The 11,954-nt window shown below is 47.3% G+C and overlaps 1 long non-coding RNA gene across 1 annotated transcript; it reads left to right on the top strand.

Annotated features, from left to right (window-relative positions):
* The first annotated feature begins 9,836 nt into the window (after positions 1–9,836).
* Positions 9,837–11,274, top strand: LOC125524842. The gene is made up of 3 exons (XR_007290980.1): positions 9,837–9,912; positions 9,983–10,155; positions 11,170–11,274. It is a non-coding gene; the product is annotated as an uncharacterized LOC125524842 (long non-coding RNA).
* Positions 11,275–11,954: the final 680 nt, after the last annotated feature.

Raw genomic sequence — 11,954 nt, 5'->3', positions numbered from 1 at the left:
GTGATTACGTGATCCAAATCAACTAAACCATGTCCGATCATCACGTGAGATGGAGTAGTTTCATTGGTGAACATCACTGTGTTGATCATATCTACTATATGATTCGCGCTCGACCTTTCGGTCTCCGTGTTCCGAGGCCATATCTGTATATGCTTGGCTCGTCAAGTATAACCTGAGTATTCCGCGTGTGCAACTGTTTTGCACCCGTTGTATTTGAACGTAGAGCCTATCACACCCGATCATCACGTGGTGTCTCAGCACGAAGAACTTTCGCAACGGTGCATACTCAGGGAGAACACTTCTTGATAATTTAGTGAGAGATCATCTTATAATGCTACCGTCAATCAAAGCAAGATAAGATGCATAAAAGATAAACATCACATGCAATCAATATAAGTGATATGATATGGCCATCATCATCTTGTGCTTGTGATCTCCATCTCCGAAGCACCGTCATGATCACCATCGTCACCGGCGCGACACCTTGATCTCCATCGTAGCATCGTTGTCGTCTCGCCAATCTTATGCTTCCACGACTATCGCTACCGCTTAGTGATAAAGTAAAGCATTACAGCGCGATTGCATTGCATACAATAAAGCGACAACCATATGGCTCCTGCCAGTTGCCGATAACTTGGTTACAAAACATGATCATCTCATACAATAAAATTTAGCATCATGTCTTGACCATATCACATCACAACATGCCCTGCAAAAACAAGTTAGACGTCTTCTACTTTGTTGTTGCATGTTTTACGTGGCTGCTACGGGCTTAAGCAAGAACCAATCTTAGACCAATCTTATCTACGCATCAAAACCACAACGATAGTTTGTCAAATTGGTGCTGTTTTAACCTTCACAAGGACCGGGCGTAGCCACACTTGGTTCAACTAAAGTTGGAGAAACTGTCACCCGCTAGCCACCTATGTGCAAAGCACGTCGGGAGAACCGGTCTCGCGTAAGCGTACGCGTAATGTCGGTCCGGGCCGCTTCGTCCAACAATACCGCCGAACCAAAGTATGACATGCTGGTAAGCAGTATGACCTATATCGCCCACAACTCACTTGTGTTCTACTCGTGCATATAACATCAACATATAAAACCTAGGCTCGGATGCCACTGTCGGGTTTCGTAGTAATTTCAAAAAAATTCCTACGCACACGCAAGATCATGGTGATGCATAGCAACGAGAGGGGGAGAGTGTGATCTACGTACCCTTGTAGATCGACAACGGAAGCGTTAACTTGGTTGATGTAGTCGTACGTCTTCACGGCCCGACCGATCAAGCACCGAAACTACGGCACCTCTGAGTTCTAGCATACGTTCAGCTCGATGACGATCCCCGGACTCCGATCCAGCAAAGTGTCAGGGAAGAGTTCCGTCAGCACGTCGGCGTGGTGATGATCTTGATGTACTACTGTCGCAGGGCTTCGCCTAAGCACCGCTACAATATTGTCGAGGACTATGGTGGAAGGGGGCACCGCACACGGCTAAGAATATGATCACGTGGATCAACTTCTCTCTAGGGGGTGCCCCTGCCTCCGTATATAAAGGTTTAAGGGAGGGGGGGCGGCCGGCCAGGAGAGGTGCGCCAGGAGGAGTCCTACTCCCTCTGGGAGTAGGACTCCCCCCTTTCCTAGTTGGAATAGGATTTGTGGAGGGGGGGGGAAAGAGGAGAGAGAGGAGGAAGGGGGGCCGGCCCCCTCTCCTTGTCCAATTCGGACCAAGGGGGGAGGGGCGCGCGGCCCATCTCTGGCCACCTCTCCTCTGTTCCACTAAGGCCCACTAAGGCCCATATACCTCCCGGGGGGTTCCGGTAACCTCCCGGTACTCCAGTAAAATCACGATTTCACCCGGAACACTTCTGATATCCAAACATAGGCTTCCAATATATCAATCTTTATGTCTCGACCATTTCGAGACTCCTCGTCATGTCCGTGATCACATCCGGGAATCCGAACAACCTTCGGTACATCAAAATGCATAAACTCATAATATAACTGTCATCGTAACCTTAAGCGTGCGGACCCTACGGGTTTGAGAACAATGTAGACATGACCGAGACACGTCTCCGGTCAATAACCAATAGCGGAACCTGGATGCTCATATTGGATCCTACATATTCTATGAAGATCTTTTATCGGTCAGACCGCATAACAACATACGTTGTTCCCTTTGTCATCGGTATGTTACTTGCCCGAGATTCGATCGTCGGTATCCCATACCTAGTTCAATATCGTCACCGGCAAATCTCTTTACTCGTTCTGTAATACATCATCCCGCAACTAACTCATTAGTTGCAATGCTTGCAAGGCTTAAGTGATGTGCATTACCGAGAGGGCCCAGAGATACCTCTCCGACAATCTGAGTGACAAATCCTAATCTCGAAATACGCCAACCCAACATGTACCTTTGGAGACACCTGTAGAGCTCCTTTATAATCACCCAGTTATGTTGTGACGTTTGGTAGCACACAAAGTGTTCCTCTGGCAAACGGGAGTTGCATAATCTCATAGTCATAGGAACATGTATAAGTCATGAAGAAAGCAATAGCAACATACTAAACGATCGGGTGCTAAGCTAATGGAATGGGTCATGTCAATCAGATCATTCAACTAATGATGTGATCCCGTTAATCAAATAACAACTCTTTGTCCATGGTTAGGAAACATAACCATCTTTGATTAACGAGCTAGTCAAGTAGAGGCATACTAGTGACACTCTGTTTGTCTATGTATTCACACATGTATTATGTTTCTGGTTAATACAATTCTAGCATGAATAATAAACTTTTATCACGAGATAAGGAAATAAATAATAACTTTATTATTGCCTCTAGGGCATATTTCCTTCATGGACACAGGCACCGGTGGTGTAGAAGTGGTAGGGTTAGTCGAAAGTGCACGAAAAGGGAAAACATTTTCATCAAATACTATGTCACGAGAGATGTAGACGCGGTCGGTAGGAACATGCAAGCACTTGTACCCTTTGTGAAGAGAACTATACCCGAGAAAAACACACTTCTTAGACCGAAACTCTAGCTTGCGTTTGTTGTAAGGATGCAAGTGAGGCCAACATGCACAACCGAACACTTTGAAAAAAGTGTAGTCTGGAGTCTCATTAAGCAGAAGTTCAAGAGGGGTTTGCATTTTCAGAAGTCTCGAGGGAAGCCTGTTTATGAGAAAACAAGCTGTGGAGAAGGCATCACTCTAGAACCGAAACGGGACGGAGGCATGAGTGAGCAAGGTTAGACCAGTTTCAACAAGATGGCGATGCTTACGCTCGGCAGTACCATTCTGCTGATGTGTATGAGGACATGACACGCGGTGCGAAATCTCAAGCTTGTTAAAAAACGAGTTGAGGTTGTGGTATTCACCCCCCAGTCGGATTGGATATGGATGATTTTCTGCTTAAGAAGATGTTCAACGTGTGCTTGAAACTGAATGAAGACATCGAACACATCAGACTTACGTTTAATAAGATATAACCAAGTAAAACGGCTGTAAGCATCAATGAAACTGACATAATAATTGTGACCACTAACGGATGTCTGGGCATGACCCCATACATCAGAAAACACAAGCTCAAGAGGATGTTTCACAACACGACTAGACTCTGAAAAAGCAAGTTGATGAATCTTGCCCAGCTGACAGGCATCACAAATAGTTTCAGCAGTTTTATTGGACACAACTGGAAGATCATGACGATGCAAAACATGTCGAACTATGGGAGCCGCCAGGTGACCAAGGCGCGCATGCCAGTGTGAAGACGACACACGAACACCACTGAACACCTGAGGAGAGGACGGCATGGAAGGTGAGCATGACGCATCAAGTGCATACATGCCATGGCGAAGACGACCGCTAAGCAGAACGGCCCTCGTGTCCCGATCCTTGATAAAGAAATGAAAAGGGTGAAACTCAGCAAGGACATTATTATCACAAGTAAGTTGAGGAATAGACAATAGACTACGCGTAGCAGAAGGAACACGAAGGACATTAGAGAGATGTAATGTGCGAAAATTGTGTGCAAGGAGAGAGGCCTGACCAACATGGGAGATGCGCATACCTGCTCCACTGGCGGTGTGCACCTGATCATGACCACGATATGGCTCCTGAGTGGAGAGCTTACCCATCTCACCGGTGAGGTGGTTGGTAGCTCCAGTGTCCATGTACCATGTAGGATCAACGGAGTAAGACGGAGTACGGCCATGATCATGACTCGTCACAGCAGCGGCGGCTTGCTTGTCGTTCCCTTTGCCGTTGTTGCGGAGGCCCGGAAAATCTTGTTTGTAGCGACGATGGCAGCGAGAGGCAATGTGGCGCTCAAGACCACACAACTGGCAGGCTTGTTGGGCACCACAAGAAGAACAACACGCCACCGGCCGGTTACCACCTGTGATGGTCGGAGCACTGCCCCGCGAGGCCGGTTGTGAAGGCAGCGCCGGTCTGCCTCCTGAAGATGATGACCGTTGGGGCTTGCCACGAGTTGCGGCATTGGCGGAGGCGAAACTGGGGGAGGCTCGGCGCGCCTTAATGCGCTGCTCACAGCCAAGCAGACGTGCATAGAGCTCACGAGGTGGAAGCGGGTCATCACGGCCATGAACATTCTCGATGAGATTGTCATAATCATCATCAAGCCCATTAAGCACGAAGGTGTTGAACTCCTCATCCTGCAGCGACTGGCCAACTGAGGCCAACGTGTCGGCGAGACCCCGCATCTTGTTGAAGTAGTCGGTGATGCTGAGGTCACCAAGCTTCGTCTCACCCAGCTCGGTGCGTATAAAGTGAGCACGCGCCTGAGACTGCGAGGCAAAACTGGTGTGAAGCGCCGCCCACGCCTCCTGGGACGTAGCGGCGAAGATGACCAGCGACGAGACGCTCGGGGTGAGCGAGGACTGAATGGCGGAGAGGATGGCCTGATCCTGAGCCACCTAGGTGTGGTACGCCGGGTGATGAGGAGGCGGACACGAAGTGGATCCGTCAACGTAGCCCTCCAGATAGCGACTCCGCAGAAGAGGGAGCACCTGGGCACGCCAGGACAGGTAGTTGTCCGGCGCGAGCTTCACCGGCAGCAGATGCGAGAAGTAGAACGGCGCAGGCACCGTGGCCGAATCAACATGGGCATGCGGCGATGCATACAAGCCCATCGACGAGGCCGCCCCAGGATGCACGGGATACACCGGGTAGGGCGGGTAGGAGCCGGGGATGCTGCCCTGCGAGCACCATAGTGTGTCGCGGGGGCGCCGTACGTAGGGTGCCGCAGGGGCACCATGGTAGGGTGCCGCGAGGGCACCGTGGTCGGCCGCGGCCGAAGCCGCAGCTCCGTGCGGGTGCGGGGAAGACGCTAGGTAGGGTTGAGGCGGCGCGGGCGCCGAGTAGGGTTGCGGCGGCGGCGCGCCGTAGTAGGAGTGAGGTGGCGGGGCACCGTAGGGCTGCTGCAGGGGCGGCGCGCCATAGGGTTGGGGCAGCGCCGGCCAAGACGGCGGCGGCGGCGGCCCACCATGGATCGCGGGAAGGCCGCCCGCAGGAGGAGCAGCGCCAGAGGGAGCACCGATCGGGGTGGCGCCGCGGTCTCCCGATCCGACCGGGGAGCGAGGCGACGACGAGACACCATGGGCCATCGCGAGAGGCTGCGAGGCAAGAAACGGCGAGGCAGTAGCGAGAGCCCGCACCACGACGGCGGCGGGAGGAACCAAGATCGGTGCGACAGCGGCGGTGGCGGCGGCAGCGGAAGACATCGTAACCTAAACTGATATCATGTTAAACATATGATTTGGGAACTGCTCGGCACCCTAACCTGGGGTGTGGCTATCTCATTATATAGAGATACCCAAGGAGTACAATACAATGTTACAATACAGATATACAGAGGCTACGTATATTCAGTCTAACACATTATTATGCTGTTATATTGCTCACACTGCTAGGCTGGGTTCACGTTGTGCGCTGTTCTGCATATAACTATGCTGCTTCCATCGAACCCCGTGAATCACCGTGCACACGTAGCAGGTACAACGCTTTGCTGGAGGCACGAACTGCGATTTCAGAACCCACCGCCATTTGTCGACAAGAAGTCTTGAGGTGGCGAAACTGCTGCTCGAAGCGATGGCGTGACATGGGCCTTTGACCATAAGCAAGTCACCCACAAGGTTCTACACCCAAATATGTTTTTCCTTGTTGCTGCATGCGCAAGCCTGACTGAATGCCTTGCAAGGTAATTGGTGATTCTTGAGCAGCGATCGAGAGCACTCCATGGCTTATTCTAGGACCAATGTGTGAGTATCAGTCGAAGGGGGGCAAGAGAACCCATGCTGAAGAAATGAGCGTCCTTCCAGCTTGTCTTAGTGGTAGCTCTACAGAGAAAGGCCAGTCTCTTTCCTGACATCTCCTATTCCCATTTTGCAATTTCATAGTATTTATTTTCCTCTTATAAGATATATTCCCTAGGGTAGCACCTATGCTTTTCTTTCGATGTGACCTATTCTATTTTTCATGGCAGCAAAGCAAGTTTTGGCCAACTGATAGCTTCTTGAGCTCGACTCTCCTTCTAGGGAGATTGAGCAACATATAGGATCCATCAATTATTGGTGTCTTGTTCGGTGGTTGATAAGTACGTACTAATTTGCACCAATTTTATTTGGATGTATGGTACTCCCTTCGTCCGGGTTTATTAAGCCTCTCAGCATCACAAGCATATTCCCTTTTATAAGGCCCCGCGTTGGAAAGGTGCATGCATGCAACCATTTCATTGATTGTATTGAAAGCTATTGTTGTTGGTGTCATGACTGAAAAGTTAATACACTTCATGTGTGCTTTTTCATTGGCTGCATGCATGTAAGAGAGTGCATTGGGAGTGGAATGGAAGAATTAATGTGAGCAAATTACTATGTGTCTTGGTCTAAGAGAAGTTGTCTTTAGGCCTAATAAACCCGGACGGAGGGAGTATATTTATTAGTATGACAGTGAACTTTTACATGTTACGAATGATTGGATTGCCTGAGAGGAGTGAATTGCAACTCATTGGCATTGAAGGCTAGGTTTGTAGAAATCACGGTTCTATGGAATTACGCCAAAACCCATTAATTCCGAGCTTATTTTTTTTATAAAAAATACTAGTTGCTCGATGTGCTCGTTTTAAGCTCATTGATGATACGTGGGACCCGCTGGACATGATGATGTGGCAAAAAAGATAATTATATCCGGATACAAATTTGTTTTGCAAAAAGGCCCCTCAAAAAAGAAACCGGGTCCTCGCCGCCGGATCACGCCGCAGTTTCGATCGCCACTGCGGGAAAAGTCCATGGGCAGGGGCGCCGCCATTCAGGAAGTTGAACTCGGGCAGCGTCGCGGTGGAGCTGCTGCTAAGCCGGCGTAGGGGAGGCATGGGAGCCTGCTCGGCCGGCGTAGTGGAGCTGCTGCTGCTCGGCCGGCGAAGGGGAGACGCAATGGAGCTGCTGCTCGGCCAACGCAGGGAGCCGTTGCTGCTTGGCTGGCGCACACAGGGCCGACCCTAAGGGGGTGGCAGGGGGGCGGCCGCCCAGGGCCCCCGAAATCTAGGGCCCCCTCCAGGGTTCGCAAGGAGCCCATGGCCCAGACCATAAGGAGGCATCGACCTAGACGCATAGAGAAATCCATGTTTTCCTTCTTCCCATTGCGAGTTCGCCGCTTCGCGACGATCCTATTCCCCCGAGGGCCCCGATCACGAGTCGCGACGCCGATGTAGATCGCTCTCCGCCATGCGGCTGGCTGGTCCAGGTCCCCGGTCCTGTTGTGTTATCCCCCGTTCGTGAGATGCCTCTCATGTGAAAGACGAAGCCACCCCACTTATAAGGTCATCCCTAACCTCCTCTTTCTAGTTGGCACGTTCATATGGTGCAGCAACAGTCAAATCTTAAAAGGTCTCACATATGATGCAGTACAAATTTTTAATTTCGTGTGCCTGTTGCTTTATTTCTTACTTCAATCTGGACTTTGTCGACACAACACCAATCACCTTATCTATTGAAAAGTTGCCTACTATGTGTTCGATTGTCGTTCTTTGCATTCTCTCTCCAAATCATCTTGACTGCAAATTTAACTTAAAAATTGAAAGAAGGTCTCAGCTACACACACATAACTTCAATCCAAACATGGTTATGTAATAAAGCCACTCAGACTCCCGTAGCCGTCGGGTAGGTAAATGATATTTTATTGTTGCAAATGAAGCTTTTAAACTTTAAACCTTTCATCTTGATGTTTGCCCACTATCAGGTATTCGATTTTTCTAATTAAGTAAAGAAATACACTATTTACAGTTTTTGTTTTATTTTGGAACAATAGACAATAAGAAGTTAGGTAAAGGAATGAATCTAAAAAGAAATGAAATTATTATTTTGATCTTTATAGTAGGGACCCCGGGTTGTAATTTCGCCCTGGGCCCGTGAAATATTAGGACCGGCCCTGGGCGCACAGTGGTGGAGCTCGCAGAGGAGCTCCTGCTCGTGGCCCGACGGCCTCGTCCCACGCGCCGTCGTTCTCAAGCAACACCGGCTCAGACGTCAGTCAACAGCAACGACGGTTGGCGGCGGTGCAACTTGCGAGACCATGAAGAATGAGATTTACCTTGCATGTTTCCTCTTATACAATAGAGGAGTTGCAACCGACTCACAATCTCAGCCATCCATTTGAAAAAACGATGTGACACGTGTCACGAGTATGGCATCATTAAAATCATTCAGCTGCGCATCAAGGGCGCCTTCTTGCGATGTCCACTTCGGCACAAGGAGACGAGCGATTCGCGACCTGCTCGTTTTCTGTGGGGCTCGTGCTGGGCTTTCGTTGGGAAGAATAACGAAAGGGGAAAAAATGACATCGTACACGTCACTAAGGAGATTGGGCAGCGACTCTTCCTCTCGTCTCGCCTCCCAGCTAGGTTTAGCGTCGCCGCCACCGCCCACATACCTGCTGCTCCGTCGTTGCCCACCGGAGGAAGGGCCCCTGTTCAGACCCGCTCCTTCCCCGAGTTAGGCCGTCTGCGCGCCGTCGTCGTCCTCGTACCTTCGTACGCGGCGCTGGAGAGACGGATGAGGAGCTCGAGCAGTTCGTGCATTCATCCCTCTTCCCTCGACCATCGACGTCTACCGCGACAAGATCCGCCACCTCGTCGACCCACCCCGACCCACCTCCTGGGGCGCATCTCCTTCCACCGCCTCCACATCAAGAACGACTGCCGCCTCGAGGGGATCACCAAGATGGCCGATCTGGTGCGCCCCTTCCCACCTCCCCTCCCTTCGCCGCTCGCACTCGTCCTCTAATGGGTCTCCATCGCGCCATCTCTTCCTTGTTGATCTCGGTTGCTGCCTCCGCCTCGTCTCTTCTCCACGGGAACAACAGATGGCAACAAGGAAAGTGGCTCGGCCCAACCATGGCCATGTCGCCGCCACCAGTTGTTTTATCCGCCCTTCCCTCTGAGCTCCTTCTGATTCCTTCATAATTTCGTAGCTAGGGTTTGTGTGTCCAGTCCACAAGATTTCTTACACCAACGATTGTTTCCATAAATCTATGGTTGCTATGGAGTGGTTTTGGGTACCCATAAGATTCTTACACCAGAAACTAAAGTGACCAGGATTTGTCTTCATAGAATCCAGGGCTGCTATTGAGTGTTATTTTTGCTGCTGAGTGTACAATTTATTATAAATATTATACGATGAAGTACCAAAGTTCAAAGTGGCATATGATACAGATATTCAGATTCCCTTTGCAGCTTAAACTCTATACCAGCAAAAAAATGTTTTAGAGTATACCTCCAAGATTCTCCATTTAAGATATTATAACTTCAGTGATGATGCCTTATTTCAGGATAATTGGTGTTGTTTTTGCTGCAGCTCAGGCCGGATTTTGGATTGCAAGGCTAAGCAGGTCATCTAAATTGGTATGCTTACATAGAATTCTTTCTGTATTAGTTCTTTTGCAATCTCATTCTATCTGAACAACAAGTTTAGTGACACAAATGCAGAAGCTGAAAAGAAGAAATATGTAAACCACATTGAGGAGTTAGTCCAATGAATGGGATGGGAGCCCTTCAAAGTCACATATACAAGCGATTTATGTTCAAGCTTTATACGAGCAGGCAATTGAGTTAATCGGAAAGGGGATAGCCTATGTGGATCACCAGGTTCATTTTCTCTTCTCCTTTCTTTATCATGGTATATAATATGATGTTTGAAAGGAATAGGCATGTATATCGAGTCCTTGACAAATAAGTAAAGGCTAACTGGTATATGATGCTAGATTTTAGAGCAAATCAAGAAATACAAGGAAAAGAAGATGGATAGTATAGTTAATCTGTTGCACACATTTAAAATTGTTGGATGATTTCATTTTTTTAGTTCCATAGATGGGATTCAAATATTTACATGCATGATATATCACATATTTTAGAATATGCTTTTCCTTGTCTCCTTATTATGCTAATTGGGATTCAAATAGAGAAGCCATGACACATGTCCTTTGTTCTTTCCATTTTTTTCTAGGAGTTCTTTCAATTCTCCTATGCTTGGGATCTGTTTACTAACTACTCAAAAGGTGCACATTCTAAATCAGTATAATAATGCATGAACTTGTCAAAAGGTGCACATTCTAAATCAGTAATAGTGCTTCTACATTAAATTATCCATCTTCGGATGGATCACTATTTACTAACTACTGAGTCATAAGCACCAAAGTTTGGGGCGTGCGTTAGTATCCCTGTGACTTGGCATGTGCAGAAAATACACCATTTCTCTTTATTTGCATCTGTTCTTGACATTCTTTTGTCGTCTTGATACTTCATAAGTAATCTGACAAAGTCTAGGTAGTTGTTTTACTCTTTGTTGAATTCATTTTTTATTGTGATACAAAGGAAATAATGTAAATCATTAGGATTCTCCAAAAGTAAATCAGACACCTATCTTGCTTATAGTGTCCTCGCTAAATTAAAAAGCTTGGAAATGTAGATGCATGATCGTTTTGGTGAGGGATGGCATACGGATATGGTTCTTTTGGTTTTGCTACGCCATGATTGTTATTAAGCATGTATGTACAGTTCGAACTATTCTTTTACCGAGGCAATTTTGCAGATTTGATTCCATTTGATGTATTAAGTAAAATTTGCTCATTACCTTGAACTTCTAATTCCATTTGAATGCAGATTTGATTGTGTCTTGAAGTAACAAGGAAGAAGGGTCAGTTTATGTTATGCACTCAGCACAAAAAATGATGCCATTGAGAATAATTGATCTGCTATGAGTAAAAGGTCGGGTCATTTCCTATTCCTTGCTTTATTTTATTTGTCATTCTTTTGAAATGCTTTTAAAATAAACTGTATTACCGCACACTTTTACTGTCCGTTGTAAGTGCTATCGTTCTTTTTAGATGCTTAGGTGATATGACCAGTTTGTGTTATAGTCTCAATTGGTCTGTGCATTAACTTTGATCAGATATTGTTGTCCACTTCTCCTGATTTCTAGCGACTTCCACTTAATTTGATTTCTACTGCATAAGTAATGGCACTAAGATGCAATACATGCAAAAATGATCCTGTCTTGTATGTCAGAAGTATGGATTGTTATATAATCATTGTGGTACTTGGTGTATTAGTTTGTGTGTCTCCATTAATATTTTGTCGGTTGGCCATATTTAGTTGCATTAGTTCTTCCAAACACAAACTTCCAGTTAGGTTTTGCGCTATTTAGTTGCTTCAGTTCACTTGCGAAAATGATTGTGATTCCATTCGTTTCTTTATTTTGCAGAGAGCATTTGTACTGTTGAGTTTGATTTAGTAATTCTGTGGGGTACAGCCTGTTGGAGCTATGCAAGTGCTGATCATCATTTCTCAGGTACAATCACAACATCTTAATTTGCTAATTGTTCCTATTCTCTGCGTGGTTTGTTATGCGTCAAATCTTTACATCATTGTATTTTATAGTATGCATG

Source organism: Triticum urartu, chromosome 7 (assembly GCF_003073215.2).
Source record: "Triticum urartu cultivar G1812 chromosome 7, Tu2.1, whole genome shotgun sequence".
NCBI lineage: Eukaryota > Viridiplantae > Streptophyta > Magnoliopsida > Poales > Poaceae > Triticum > Triticum urartu.
Note: the sequence above shows the minus strand (reverse complement) of the source record. Positions and strands in the feature narration are given on the sequence as shown.